Consider the following 16753-nt stretch of genomic DNA (forward strand, 5'->3'; position numbering starts at 1 on the left):
TAAATGAAGGGGTGTGATGAGACCAACTCGTGCTGTTCACTCTGACATGCTGGTTTCCTGAAAATTTCAGTCTGGCAGCAAATGTTCCTACTGATATGGTGACTATGAATTTTCAAAAGGCAACTACTGATTTTCTTCTCAGTTTTCTTTTGTAATTATAGTGAATGTCCACGTGTATTTTTTAAGAAATGGAGTCCAATTTCATTGTAAACATTGTATTTTGACTCAAATGGTAAGAGGAGCTCCCAAATACTCCTAGGATGTCCAGATTCAAGATCATACTTAGATGGATGTTTATCTGAACAAAACTAGTCTTTTTCATTGATCCCACTGAATGTATGGAAAGATTTTATAAGTGATGTGACTCAAAGTTGAGAATGTCGTTTTCCTAATTTCCAAGAATGCTAAGTTAACATTGAGTGTCTCTGCTCTTATGTCATTTGCAAACTAATTTTTTCACTCTAAAATTAATAAAGAGGATCCAAACCAGGCATCTTAGAAATCTCTGTTCCAGTGAATACATCTATAATACTCTGCAGAATGGTGGCAATAGCTCCTTAATGTAGGACACAATCAGTAATTTCCAAACATGTCTCCATAATCCAGTGCCAGATGCATGTTAGGACCACTTCAGGAAACTTTCATAAACTACAGATCCCAGACCCAAACCCTACAGATTATATTCCAGCAGTTCAGAGATAGGTCCCTGGTATGCATAATTTTTTACAAATTGAATATATTTTGGAAATTGCTAGTCTAAGGTATGCTTTGAATCCTTCCATGCACATGGGTCTAAGAGACATAAATTAATTGGTAAGAGATAAGAAATAAAAGAAAGAACATATTCTCTCAATGATATTTATAATCACACATTCTCAGTTATGAGTACAGAGTGTTTATATGGATGGATGCTAAGAGGTTTCAAACTTAAATACTTTGCACCCATTTGTATTTAGGGCTTTATTTAAATTCAATGAGAAAGGTAGTACATACATTTCAGACTATAGCAGGTGAGCAAGTTTTTTAATTAATTAGGTTTCCTGATACTTTTCAATTATAATTCTGGAGCTATTGCAAATTAACACAAATTTAGAAGGAATGAACTTGAACATTTTAAGAGGTCAGTTATTTGTCAGGCATTCAGCAAACATTTATCAGACCTACTACGTGTCAGGCATTAGAAAAATGAGCAGTACCTATTAAGTAATGCTCCTTTTCTTATGTAAAAGGCTAAAAATCAGTTCACCTTAATAGAAAAATAAATAATTGCTTTAAAGGTGAGCAGTTTTCTAATAACCTGAAGAATATGATAACTTAAAAGTCAGAGAATGAAAAAAAACAGGAGAAAAAGGAATTTCAAAATGGAAAAATAGTACTAACAGATTAAGAGAGATTGTATCTAAAATATGTCTCTGTTTAAAATAAAATATCTATCCTACAAGCAAATGGACCAAAAAGGAAGGCAGGAACAGCTATACTTATAACAAATAAAATAGACTTCAAACTAAAAAAGGTAAAAAGAGACACAGATGGTCACTACATTATGATTAAGGGGACAATATTTCAAGGAGACATATCACTCATCAATATATACTCAACAAATGAAGACGCACTGAATATATCAATTATTGTCCTCTCTGAAAACAGATATTTGAGAAAATACATATGTAGTGAGAGGCTTTGACACACCACTCTCTTCTATGGATAAATCAATAAGACAAAAAATAAGCAAGAGGACTAGAACTCTAAATAAGGATCTAGACCTCATGGGCTTAACAGACCATCTATAGGATACTACATCCAAAAAAATCTGAGTACACATTTTTCTCAAGTGCACGTGGATCATTCTCCAGGATCAATCACATACTGGGACACAAGACAAACATCAAAAGATGCACTAAGATGAAAGTCATACCAACTATCTTCTCTGACCATAAAGGCATCACACTAGAAATAAACCTCCCACTTCGTGGAGATTGAAACCCACACTACTGGAAGACCATTGGATCAATGAGGAGATCAACGAGAAATTTAAAAATACCTTGAAATGAATGACAATGAGGACACAACTCTCCAGAACGCATGGGACACAGCAAAAACAGTTATAAGAGGAAAATATGAAGCAATACAGGCTCAAATCAAGAAACAAGAAAGAACTCAAAGAAACAACCTAATCTCCCACCTTAAGGAACTGAAAAAGAGAAAAAAAACCCAAAAGGCCATTAGAAGAAAGGAAATAATAAAAACCAAAGCAGAATTTCTATAGGGACTACACCTGAGTGGGAGGAGGAAAAAAGCAAACTTTTTTTTAAAGTTATTTATTTATTTATTTTTAAAGATTTATTTATTTATTTATACAAGCACTGGGTACAGTCAGAAGCATGGGAGGGTGAGAGAATTCACCAGAGCCAGAGAGGGGAGCAGAACAGAAGGACCAAAGTACACTGCTGAGGGGAGCAGCAGGCGGCAGGAGAGGTCTGCGCGCCATGTGGGACCCTCCTCTGGTGGCCGGGGAGCAGCCGGGGATCGAACTGGCGCTGCAGAGGCTGTGGGCAGCTTTGCAACCCAGCACTCAACCACTGCGCCACCAGGGAGGCCCAAAAGCAAACATTTTTTAAAAAATGAGCAATGATGTAAAAATATTTTTTACATTTTATTATTTTTTACATTTAAATATTATTTACATTTTATTTTTACAAAATAAAAGAAAAAAAGGTCAAAGCAGAAATAATGAAATAGAAGTTAAAAAAAAATCCAAGAGATCAATGAAGTCAAAAGTTGGTTCTTCAAAAAAAAAAAAAAAAACCAAACAAAATAGACAAACCTCTAGCCAGGCTCACAAAGAAAAGATGGGAGAAAGAACAAATAAGATCATAAATGAAAGAAGAGAAATTACAACAGACACAGCAGAAATCAGAAGAATAATCAGAGATTACTGTGAACAGTTACATGCAAATAAGTTCAACAATCTAGAAGAGTTGGACAAATTCCTGGAACTATACAATCATCCAAAGCTAGATAAAGAACAAATAGAACACCTACACAGACCAGTTACAAACAGTGAAATTGAAACAATAATCAAAAACCCACCCCAAAAACAAAAGCCCAAGACCAGACGACTTCACGAATGAATTCTACCAAACATTCAGAAACGAACTAGTGCCTGTCCTACACAGACTCTTTAAAAAATCAAGAAGGGATACTACCAAATACGTTTTATGAAACCAACATTACACTAATACCAAAACCAAACAAGGACAACACATAAAAAGAAAACTACAGGCCAATCTCTCTAATGAACACTTATATAAAAATCCTCAATAAAATCCTAGCCAACAGAATCCATCAATGCATCAAAAAGATAATTTACCATGACCAAATGGGATTTATTCCAGGGGCACAAGGATGGTTCAACATCCAAAAATCAATTAATGTAATCCACACATCAACAAAAAAGAAAAATAAAAACCATATGATGATCTGATTTACATAAATTATGAAACAATTACAATAGGTTTGAATAGCATCCATCTTCTCATACATATATAATAAAAAAGAAAAAAGAAGGGAAAAATGCCCTTTGTGATGAGGACTCTAGGATTTACTCTTATACCATTTTTTTCTACATCCCAAGTACTTACTTGTCTTAGAACTGGAAGTTGAACCTAACTATAAAGCATCAGTAAGCAAAATAATATGGCATTGATATAAAAACAGACACATGGATCAATGGAACAGACTCAAAAGCCAAGAAATACATCCATGCATATATTGATACTTAATTCATGATGAAGGAGCTGGGACCATAAAATGGAGAAAACAGTATCTCTTCAATTGGTGGTGCTGGGGAAACTGGACAATCTCATATAAGAGAATCAATACTATTCAGTCATAAGGAAAGATGAAATGTTTCCATTCACAGTGAAATGAAAAGAGTGTGAAGGAATTAAGTGTAGTAAATGAAGTCAGAGTGAAAAAGACAAATACTCGACATTTACATAGCAGATTATTTGACAAAGCAAAATACATAACAAAAACTAGTAGACACTAATGAACAAAGTAGCAAACTGATGTTTCTCACATTTAAAATGGAGGTGGTGTAGAGAGGGTCAAAGTTGTAAAAGGGATGGTGATGGGGAAAATAATAAAGACTAGCTAGGAATCAAAACAAATGGAAAAATAATACATTCAAATAGACAACTAAAGCTGAGGATTTGAAAATAAAAAAGAATCAGCTGTTGATCATAACTTATCAAGGCAACAACCCTTATTTGGTGTTTTGTTACATCTATAGCAATATATACATTTAATAGTTATACCAATTTGTCAGAGTTCCTGATGGCATCTAGCATGTTTTTAACAAATCGAAAACATGCAAATGGAGTTCATCATCAAACCTGGTGAAGTAGAGAAAGGGTTTGCCCTCCACTTCATGACTGACCATGCCAGTCCTTTTTGAGCTGTCTCTTTGGCGTATCCACTAGTTTGCCTACTGCGCTTTTCACAGCTTCTGATTCCCTTTCTGCTGGAGGTAAATCTTTGGAATCAGTTGCAATACAAAGTTCTCCTTTATAGTCATCTAAGAACAGGTACACATATAAGACAGGGTCTTTCTCATAGGTAGTATAATACCACACATCCATCATCATCTGTAGCATTCCCCTGGCCTTAAGAACCTTCCGCTCAGGCATGTGCTCTACAGCTTTGGCAATCATCTTATCTGCGAGGTGTGCAGTGCTGATTCAAGATGTTGCAGTTGTTCTGTCAGGGGGAACTTCAAGCCCAGAAACTCTTTCCTCTTTATTAAGTTCTAGTCTATAAGCATGGTAAAAGCCATAGTATTTTATAAGATACAAAGAAGAATTATAGGCACTTGGTCCAGAACTGTTCCTTTCCACCCATGTGTATCCTGCAGCTTAAGATGTCCCACAGGGCCAATATTTTTTGTAGGATGTCCTTTTCTCATCAAGTTTGCAGATACACCAGCATGACCTGCTCAGTTCTGGACCACTGGCCGAGGGTCTTTCCAAAAGGGGAAGTGTTTAAATTAGTAACACTGCTGGGTGAGAGTAAAACTGAGTATTCTTCAACTTGAAACTTTTCGTATAATTGTAATGTTCTTGTTCATTCATTATCCAAGTGCTTCATCTACAAGTTCAGCAAAAATGCAGAATACTTGAAATCATAAGTACTTGGCAGACTGTAACCCTGCAGGCCTGTGTCCACCTGACCCAAAAGATCATTTTTTAAAAAAGTTTCATTCATTCCATTGAGACCTAGCAACTCTAACTTGCAACAACCAGAGGAGACAAGTTGTGGGAAAATGTTCAATTCCACTTAACCTATATATAAATCCATGGATTAAGATGAAAGTACACATGGAAAAAGGCTTTCTGAAGGAAAGTCAAACTGAGACATAGCCTGAGGCTTAGAAAGTTCAGCATTGAGGATATAATGACATCAGGAAATAAAATCTTTTGCAAATAAGAGTGAGATAAATTAACAAGAACAACCAAGACTATCCAAGCATGAATTTACACTCAAATGTCTACAAATAAGCTAGGCAATAAATATTTTTGAAATCTTTTATGATCCAGGCATTCTGTTTCGCCTCAACTCTTAAGCTGATTTACCTCTTCAACCTTGGGCTTCAAAATTCTAATCCCTATTAGAATTAGTTATTATTACTATTGTTTTACATTATGGAAGTTTTTGATTAATGGTTAAAATGTAGGAACATTTTAAGTTCATAGAGGGAAGACATAAATATTTACACAATCATTGGTCTAAATAGAAAGAAACCTTTTGGTTTGCTGGAAAAAGCAAAGAAATATGATAGAAGCTCTATTTTTAAGCTTTGAGAAATAGTCTTTACCAGGTTAAGAGCGCAATTTGAAAATACTCTTCAGGATAGTAAATTGAAAGGATATCACCTTACATACTTCCTCTGATCGAATAATAAAATGATATAATAAGTGGGAAACAAGGGTATGGATTTTCTGCTAGAATTCTTGCCTTTGTCTGAGAAGGACTTTATAAGCAAAATGACCAAGATGAAAATGCTAGTAAACACTCTGAATACCTTTCAACTGTTACAGTCTTTGTGAGTTCATAGGCAGAGCTGTGTGTTTTGTCCTTCAACAACATTGTTAAAACAATAAGTGAAAAAATACAAAAGAATAAGTATGGTCCTAGAAAACACAGAAAACATGGCCCCTGATAGTTTACAAAAAGGCTGATGTCACCAGGATTTCTCCGGTTGTCAGGTTTTTCTCTACAGGAGGACTCTGATCATCTCAGAGTAGGCAAACACAAAACTGAAATCTCTTGTTTTAAACTACATTAACTTTTCTCTGGGAAGATAGTGCTTGAGTCACAGCACAAATATCTATGATATGTCAAGTGGAGTAGATCCTAAAATCCAGGGACTATATATCATGATATATGGCTGTTCTACTAACAGTTACTGACTCTGGAGAGAGTGATTAGAGTATAAAGGCAGAATAACTGAGTTCTTTTAGTATTAAAATGTAAGTCTACTAGTAGTCTGTTTTTAACTATTTAAGTAACTTACCCATTCCTCCATTATTAAGGAGAGTTGATATTAAATAAGGGTTTCTTAACAAAACCCCCTTTGTGGGAAAGCTGACTGTCAGCATGCACAAGCTGGGAAGAGAAAATCCTGGGCTGACTAGTGACTACTGGGGCAGGGACAACAGCTCCTCTGTTAGAACTGTGATCAGCACAGGTTGCTTGATAACATTTGTTGGCTTTTTGTGACTCTGATGCTGACCCAAATTTCCTTATCAAAATTGAAACACAAGTAGGAGATCTACAGGGAAATCACTCAAATAAGTCACAAGGTTAATTTTCAAAAGCATTTATTTTTGGAAAAACACAATGTATTTTTTTTAATGGAAAGAAGCTTTCTCCCATGAAAGTAGATCCATCATTGATTCATTTTCGATTCTCATTTCTTTCTAAACATATTTTCAGTAATACAGCACAACTTCTTTATCCAGATTAGCAGAATATTCCACCTCTGGTCTTAGTTTCCAAATTAGTAGCCAGTAAACCAAATTATCAAATTGCTATATATTCCTGGACCAGCAGCACTGACTACACCTTTGAGTTTATTAAAAATTTAGAGTCTCAAGCATCTGGGCCTCCCCGGTGGCACAGCGGTTGAGCGCTGGGTTGCAAAGCTGCCCGCAGCCTCTGCAGCGCCGGTTCCATCCCCGGCTGCTCCCCGGCCTCCGGAGGAGGGTCCCACATGGTGCGCAGACCTCACCTGCCGCCCACTGCTCCCCTCAGCAGTGTATTTCATCAGTCTGCCTGTTCTGCTGCCTGCTTTGGCTCTGGTGAATCCTCTTACCCTCCCACGCTTCTGACTGTACACAGTGCTTGTATAAATAAATAAATCTTAAAAAAAAAATCATCAGGGATTTTCTTTTGTTAGAAATAAGCTTTTCTATTGAAAGGTTAGATAGTCTATTCTCTGCAAACTGTAATATGTGTAAAACCAATGTCCTTTATGTCATACATTATAATTATACTGCACTAAAATTGAGCACAAGAAATTGTAGATTATAAGCAAATCTAAATAGTCCTTCAGGACAAAAAAATGTTTCATGATGTGAGCTAAATACTAGGAATATAATGACAAATAAATACTTGTTGAATAATTATGCTCAAGTGTGTAACTCTTGTTTTGATCACAAGGTGTTGAAATGATTTTTACTCTAATTCCCTATTTAGTGCAATCATTATGAACTCCTGGGACCGTCTTTCCCCAGAAGAGTACTAGTTATTTATGATTTCTTCTTGATTACCATTATCTTTCACTTCTGACATCATATGTAACACTCCAAAATCACAAGATGGTATTTCAATATGTAATTGCAACTGACTTTTCTGTTACCAAAGATGAATGATGCATAACTACTGGGATTTGAGATGGTATCATCTGTCTTTACATTGAACAAATGTTTTTCCTAGGGAAGCAAAGGGCTTTCTAATCATTAGGTTTATATGTTTTTATTAGTCTCCCAAGTGTACTAATATATTTTAGGCTAATAGCCTTTTTTTAAATAATTTGAGAATTTGAGACATCTAGCAAAAACATTCAGTTAGCAAATATACAGTACTTATAATAGGTTGCTTTTGAGAATATGGACATGAACAACAATATTGACAGATGATAATAAAAATTAGAAATTAATATATAGGTCCCTCCCTGGTGGCGCCAGGGGTTGAGCGCAGCGTTGTGAAGCTATCCACAGCCTCTGCAGCGTGAGTTTGATCCCCAGCCAGGGAGCTACCCACATGGCGCAGCAGACCTCTCCTGACTCACCACTGTTCCCCTCAACAGTGTACTTGGGTCTGTCTGTCTGTTCTGTTCCCTGTTCTGTCTCTGGTGAATCCTCTCACCTCCCACACCTCTGGCCTTGTAATCATAAATAAATAAATCTTTTTTTTTTTTTTTTTTGAAACGATCTGGTCCTGGGCTTTTTTTTTTTTTTTTTAAGATTGATTGATTGATTGATTGATTGATTGATTTATACAAGCACTGGGTATAGTCAAAGGCGTGGGAGGGTGAGAGAATTCACCAGAGCCAGAGCGGAGAGCAGAACAGGCAGAGTGATGAAGTACACTGCTGAGGGGAGCAGTGGGCTGCAGGAGAGGTCTGCACGCAATGTGGGATCCTTGCCCCATGCCCGGGGATCAAACCAGCGCTGCAGAGACTGTGGGCAGCTTTGCAACCCAGCGCTCAACCGCTGCGCCACCGGGAGGCCATAAATAAATAAATCTTAAAAAAAAAAAAAAGTGATAGGGCTTCCCCGGTGGCGCAGCGGTTGAGCGCTGGGTTGCGAAGCTACCTGCAGCCTCTGCAGCCGGTTCGATCCCCGGCTGCTCCCCGGCCACCGGAGGAGGGTCCCACATGGTGAGCAGACTTCTCCTGCCGCCTGCTGCTCCCCTCAGCAGTGTACTTCGGTCCTTCTGCCTGCTCTGCTCCCCGCTCTGGCTCTGGTGAATTCTCTCACCCTCCCATGCTTCTGACTGTACCCAGTGCATGTATAACCAAACAAACATAATAAATAAATAAATAAATAAATAAATAAATAAATAAATAAATAAGACATGCCTCTAGAAAATTAAAAAAAAAAAAAAAGAAAGTGATATATAAACACAGAGATAGTGTAGATAGTGTAGAAATAATATGGGAGGTGAACAGTCTCTTTTTGGTCAGGGTGGTGATTGAAGGTCCTCTAAGAAAGTGGTAGTGTTTGAAGTATGTGGATATAGACACTAAAAAATTGAATGTAGGGGAAGAAAATGAATCAGGAATGACACTTAGGTTTTAACTTAATCAATTATATTACTTGTTTTGCAATTTACTGAGAAAATCGACTAATATTTTTACTGAAAAACATGAGTGAATGAAATTCATAAAAAGTTAATGAACCTATTAAAGTGTCTCTGTATCTGGGTTTGAGGATATTTGTGTGATACTTTTATATTATCAAAGTGCTGCACTTGCTATTATTCTTCGTAAATTCTATCAGGATTAAATCTATAGCACCTTGATTTTTTCCTACTCCAGAATTAATCTCCTTCCCACCACCCCTCAGTATGGTACATTCTCTGAGAGGTTGGCAATGACCTTATCCTCTCTCTTTATTAGTTCTCATAACATTGGTTATTCTCTTAGAAGGCCCACCTGGCTCTAGTTCTGACAGTCCTGAAGGTAGGTATGTTGAAACTTTTTTTTAGAACACCTATTTCACAATATAATACCTAAAAGTCAATTTTAATACATGTGAAAAATGTCTCACAAATTTAGTAACAGAAAACATATTTTTGGTTCTGTGAGCACATACGGAGTCACAACACTGTCCATCTCCACCACCTCTCATGCAGCATTCTCCATATAAGCCATCGGATTTATTCAAAAAGAGTAGTTTTGTGCTCATGCCCTATAGTCTATGAATATAGACTACAGAGAACTAGTAAAGTATTATGGAAACATGATTTAAAATTATGTAATCTAATCTATGGCTCCCTAAGACTCTAAATGAAAGAAACAAATTGAGGGTCATAATACTTTTCCGTAAGTACAGTTGTACTTAGAAGATTTGATTCCTATGATCTCTTAATATCAGCCATTGACCTATCTGACTTCACTTATTTGACACTAAGGATTTTTTTCTTAATTATGCTGATGATTCTTAAAGTTCTTAAAATTCTTCAAAAACCCTTATAGACAACCATTAGATATATCATTAATTGATAGTAATTTCCTTCACAGGATGACTTAATTGCTCTATCACAGGATGACTTAAATCCACAGTGGAGTTGTCAGAGATTGGAATCAATGACTTAATTAAAAAAGTCAAAATATACTACCCAGTACTTACAGTATGACACTCATGTGGCATTACTCATTTTCTTTTAAATTTGGCCAGTTGCTTTATCCATGAGCTTTCCTGAAGGGTTTTGCCCACCTTGAAAGTAGCAGAATAATAAGGTCTGGTTCTACCTCTGAGAAAGGAGAGAGACTGTTCATACATTTCTCACATTGAATAGACCAAGATTTATTGCCAAGTTGGTTTTGATCTTTGGATCTCAGAAAGTTCCCACAACTTGTTTCTATGTATAATTGAAATTTGTCATCTTTAAGGATTGTATTGCCAACTTTATAATTGAAACTATAATTATTATAAAATATTATTTGAATAAATTGTTATTAGTAATTTTTATTCTAAATGATAGGTAACAAGATATGTGTCTTATTGGAAGTACATTTGCATGAGGAACTGAGGCACCTATTGGGAAACCCATCCTATGACAAGAGAAAAGTAAGTGAATGAATATGAGCCCACAGTCTTAGTTTCTGTTATAGTTATGGTCACTCAGATTTGATGTCAAGTCCAGAAATCTGTGCATTTATGTTTTAGTCTTTGTAAGAAAAAGAAAAGTTTTATGAAAAGACAACTTTATATTAGGGCATGAGTAACACTCTGAGTTTCCACCGTAAGTAAAATAATAAATTGAAGAAAAGCATTTATTTGCCACTGGATCAAACATTTGTTCACTATCACCTGGAGGGCTGCAAAGAGTTCATCACTTTCTGACAGTTGGAAGCAAGGGGGTCCTTCTAGGAACAGAAACACATCAGAATGTTTTTGTTTTTTTTTTAAGGTTTTAATTTTAGTTGTAACATTTTATTTCTTCAAAAAAATTGGAGTAAAGACCTAAAACATATAATGGAAAATGTTAGCATCTCTTTAATATTGGCGGTGTGTTAATAGGTTCATGTGATATTTTCTCTGCTTCTTATGTTTAAAGTATTTCATGATTAAAACTTAAAATATCCTCTAATAGTATACCCTTACATATATACTGTACTATAGTCATTCTTTTTTTAATATATAATAAATTTTATTTTTGTATTCCCCATAAATTTCAACCCCCCCATTTTGACCCCAATCCCTCCCCTCCCTCCACCCACCTCCCCAAAAGTGTCTCTGGTTCATAGATTTTTTGTTGATTTTGATTTTCACTTTCTTATAGTTATTCATTTTCCTGGTCCCTTATTTAAGTTTTCTAGATTCCTGCTATGAGTGAGACCATCTGGTATTTTTCTTTTTCTTTCTGGCTTATTTCGCTGAGCATGATCCCTTCCAGCGCCATCCATGTTGCTGCAAATTGCATGTGTTTATCTTTTTTGAATGCTGAGTAATATTCCATGGTATATATGTACCACATCTTCTTGATCCAGTCATCTATTTTTGGGCATTTGGGCTGTTTCCAAAGCTTAGCTATTGTAAATAGTGCTGCTATAAACATAGGGCTGCAGGTGCTCTTTGGAATTGATGTTTCTGTGTCCTTTGGGTAAATACCTAGGAGTGGAATTGCTGGATCATATGGAAGCTCTATGTTTAGTAGGTCCAGAAATCTCCACACAGCTCTCCATAGTGGTTGGACCAGTTTGCACTCCCACATCAGAATGTTTTATGACTGAATTCTTCCTAGTAATAGTATAGGCAATGGCATGTGTAATGAACAAACATTGACAAGTATGTGACCATAGTTTGAATTTTATTTTATCTAATTATGACTTGGGAAATTATCTTTTTGAAACTGAGTTTTTAAGTCATTATATATGTAAATAAATTTTTAAGTCCTTTATATAGCAAATATACACATACATATATAGATATACATACCTACTGATACAATATGCACATGTATAGTATTTACATATATACTATATATATACTATAACTGACATTTGCATTATGCATATATACACATGCATTTATATTGTATATTTCATATTTCTTACTATGTAAGTTCAATTGCACAATAGCTCTATTGTACCTAGCATGTAGTATATTGCCACATATAGTGTATTACCAGTTTAGTGAGGTAAAAATATTATTTCTCTTTCTTTCCTTCCATTTTCTCCATATCAGCTGAGAATAAAAAAAATGACAATTTTTTCTCTTTTTTTATAAATGTTCCAAAAACTTGGAATTGAGCAAGCATAATACTAAAGTTAGATGCTGCATTTAGAGTCTGAAAGAAAAAAAAGAGTGTTGTCTAAAAATACGAAAATTTATGACCTCAGATATTCTACTGGTGATTGACCAAAATTTTATCAACAAGTATATAGCATGTATGAAATTATAACTTATGTATTAAAATGGGATTTATATTTATATTTTTATTTATACTTATATACAGATTTATATTTATATTTATAAGTAGTTCTTATCCAAATTTTAGAACCCATATAGAAAAAATACAGCACACACCACAACAAATAAAATAACTCCTAGCTGATTTCAGAGTCATATATTAATATGGTACATTGAAGTAATGAATTTTTCTATATGGCAGACAATAGATATTAGATTCTAAATGGAATTATTAAAATTCTTCAAATTACAGTTAGTTTCACTCAGTTTACTGCAATTTGATCATGGCTTAGCCAAAAAGGTCTAAGTAGATATTTTAACCACATTTTATGAAAGGTCATTGATGATTCATAGGTGTTTTATGTAAATTCAAGTGATTTTATCCTTTCCATTCAACTCAATGTGGTGTAAAATTTCTTGAATTCTTTATCTGAACATCAGTGTTTTTTATATTACTATTTTGAACTTTAAAAAAATCAGTAGTGTACAGTTAAATATAAGTAATGGGCCAGTTGAAGTCAGGTTGAACCTTCTTTATCATTTATAGCTATAACTTGAACACTTAATTATATGTCATATTCAGTCATCCATATCTATATGAAATGATTAACCAAAAAACTGGATAAAATGAGTAGTTATAGAGTTAGAGTTTTTCCGTGATCCCATATTAGGTCAATAGTTTAAGAATATGCGAATCCATGGAATTAATAGACTAGATTCTAGATGATAAATTTTATGTCTTTTGTAGCTGTCATTGGTTAGGATGCATATTGTTTGACTCCCTATACCAAATTGTAGCAGAAAATGGAGGATTAGAAGTTTGCAGTAAGAATCTAGGACCAGAGATGACAAGCTTTCTCCAAAAGAGTTTAAAAATTTTATAAAAAATTGTATTGAAGTTTGTCTTTCAGTCTTACTCATAGCAAAAGGGCTGTTTTGTAAACAGAAAAGAGATTTATTTTTCTTAAATTGAGAAAAACAGTACATTGTCACTTCAAACTGCAGTAACATTGAAGCTTTAAAGAAGCAAGGGGAAATTCATTTCATTGATAATTATTTCATGGGAAATGATTCCATTTGCTTTTGAAGTTTACCTTGAATATTTGTCTGTGTCCTTACTTCATGAACAATGTTAAAATAAGATAATTTCCATGAGTGACTGTAGTTACTTCTGGGGTCAGAGGAGTTAAACATTATACTGTTAATGGTATGAATAAAAAAAAACGGCACAGCATCTATCCAGGTTGTAATGTTTTTGTTACTTCTGCCATTTGACTAACCCTGAAAATAAAGGAATTTTTTGAAGGGACAACTCCTGTTTGGCAATAGTGCCTCCCCTGATGTTTTTTGGTCTTCTTTGTTATGTTCACCTTAAGAAGCTATTGCCAGGCACCCAGTGCTCACTCCTTGTTGGAAGCTGCTACTGTTGAAAAGAATGCAGAGTCAGAGATTTAAGAGGTTTTCCTGGTGCTTATGGCTGAATTCCAATTTGGCTGTGGCTTTTCTGCTGCTGCAGTTCCCAATGAGGATATTTACTACAAAAGAGTTATTGCATCAGAGTCATTTAGGGAAATGTTAAAAGGGTTTAAAACTGTAGTGAATGAGGAAAAAGCCAACATGCATAGCAATAAACTCAATGCCCAACTGGTAGGGATAAAAGGAAAGCCAAAAATGTCACCTTATACATTGAGGTCAAACAATTATCTTCCTTGCTTTCTACCTGAAAGGGAAAATTCAAGACTTTTAATGCCCACCACAACATCTACTCTCTTACCAGCTTCTGTACCTGTACACTCTACCTTCCCCACTGTTATTATCCGCTCTCTCCAATTAGGTACAAGATTTCATCCTCCTTTACTTAAAGATGTTCAATTTTCCTCTATCTCTCCTATATTGGCAAGAATCTCTTTCCTGGATCATGCCCATCAATATTCAAACATGTCACTATTTAGCATATATTAAAAAATGTTTTGATCCTAAACCCATTGTAGCTATCATCTCATTTTACTACTTGTCTTGATAGCACAATGCTTAAAAAAAAAAATACTACCACAAATTCCTTTCTTCCTTGACTCCCTTAATCTATCACAGAAAGATTTCATTTCTCTCACTGTATTAAAACTAATATAATCAAAGAAATTCATGTTGCTAAATCTAATAGTTATTGCTCCAACTTTATTTTACTTAGATTTTATAATACCTTTTCAATGATGGGTTTCCACTTTCCCCTCTCCTCCAACCACTGGTCCCTCTTTTATATTCTCCTTTACTGGTTCTTCATCTTCTTCCTGACTTCTGAATTTCTTCAGACTGTCTAAAGATGAAGTCCGTTTCGTTTTTCACTCTGCTTACATATCCAGTGCCATAATCTTCAATAATGTCCATATGCTGGGAACTCCTAAAACTTTATCTATAACCTGATCTTCTTGTGAATACTAGGTCAATATATTCAACTGTCTATTTCACATCTCTATGTCTAGTAGATAGTTCAAACTCAGTTTCAAAACTCATTGTTGAAAAAGAAACATTCATCGCTGACATTGAATCCATTGTATATGGGCATAATAAATCATGCATTATTTACATTTTTAAAAATATTTAATCTTTCGAACAATACTATGCTATAAACTTTATATCCAATATTTGGTGCAAAAGATTAACTACATCATAAATGTTAGCCTTATATTATTGTTTTTGCCATTGTTCCATACATTTCTTTTCCCTCTCTGTAGTTCATTGTTGTCTTAGGTACTACTTGGTAAAAGTGCTTGCTAAATAGTAGAGAAGCAGTCTGGAGGCGGGAGGAGCCACGCCATGAAGAAAGTGCAGGCCTTTTAACAGACTACAGTGTGGAAGGCTGTTCTGAAGTGTTTGGTGGCTCCCTCATTGCCTAGTAAGCACACAGTTGGATATACTTAATGATCAGCTGCAATTTAGATACTGGAATTTGTTTCCAAGTGTTTTTCTCCTTTAAGTCTTTTAGTACTTGATGCCAACTTCAGATCCTTCTGTCATCAAGATGCAGTTGAGTTTTAAATTTATTTGCTTTGAATTTTTAATATTGATTCAAATAGGCATGACAAACAGCCTAATTAGAGAGATTTAAAAATAATCAAAAAACATGTGTTATTACTTCTATCACCCTTTAATACTTAGATAGTTCTAGCATTATTATTTAGTTGAATCTTGGCTTTAGAACATTGTTTTGTTCTCCAGGTCACTCCATTCCCAAATGGTGAGGAAAGTGGAAATTGTTCCATTCTCATCCTCAAACAGAAATTTACAATCACATTATAAGGAATGTAGTTAATCATGATTATGTAACAGGGTGGTCCCCAGGAAAGGGGGATACATTTATGACCATATTGAAATACAAAATGCATTTAACAATGAGACTACTAAAACTATATTACATAAATCTCTTTGATATTAGTTTTGAATAGTTTGGACCTCACCCTGAACTAACCTGAATGTGATTGACTTTCAAATCCTGAAATACCCTTGTTAATCCTATTATTAAAACTTTAATTCTGTCTTCAATTCCAGTGGCACAATATAGTCTATTACTTAAAAATCTGATGGTCATGTATATTCTGCTTCATACTTGGTCATGTAAACATTCCACTGTATTGAATCTCTGCTTCTAGTTTGGTGTATATTTAGAAATCCTAATTGTTGGTATATATCTGGTGATGCCAACCTAATTCTTACAACAGAACACTTCCTGCTCTGTATCCCCTGCTTTAAACAATTCTAAAACATATAAAAGATCTTGAACATCTCCACATTTAAGTTAACAGGGCACATTTAAATTATCTTTATGATTAGGAATTTCTGTTCCTCTGTAAATGACAAGGAGATTCTGCACATTTCTAACCTTTCAAAGTCAAATGTGTTTTATGTTGTGAAGATAACTATCATTCCCTGAGCTCATGGTTTTCTCATTGAAAGAGATTACTTTCTGTCGCACAGCTGAGTCCAAATGCTTTTCACTTGAAAGTGAATTGCTCATTCAGCTGAGTGTTTTATTATGTCAATGTCCTATAATT

General features: G+C 34.9%; 1 pseudogene; it reads right to left on the minus strand.

The window, feature by feature from the left end:
• Positions 1 to 4345: 4345 nt before the first annotated feature.
• On the minus strand, positions 4346 to 6586 carry LOC119237485 (spindlin-1-like; annotated as a pseudogene).
• Positions 6587 to 16753: the final 10167 nt, after the last annotated feature.

This window comes from Talpa occidentalis, unplaced genomic scaffold (assembly GCF_014898055.3).
Source record: "Talpa occidentalis isolate TD23 unplaced genomic scaffold, MPIMG_talOcc4v2.1 talOcc4.953, whole genome shotgun sequence".
Classification (NCBI taxonomy): domain Eukaryota; kingdom Metazoa; phylum Chordata; class Mammalia; order Eulipotyphla; family Talpidae; genus Talpa; species Talpa occidentalis.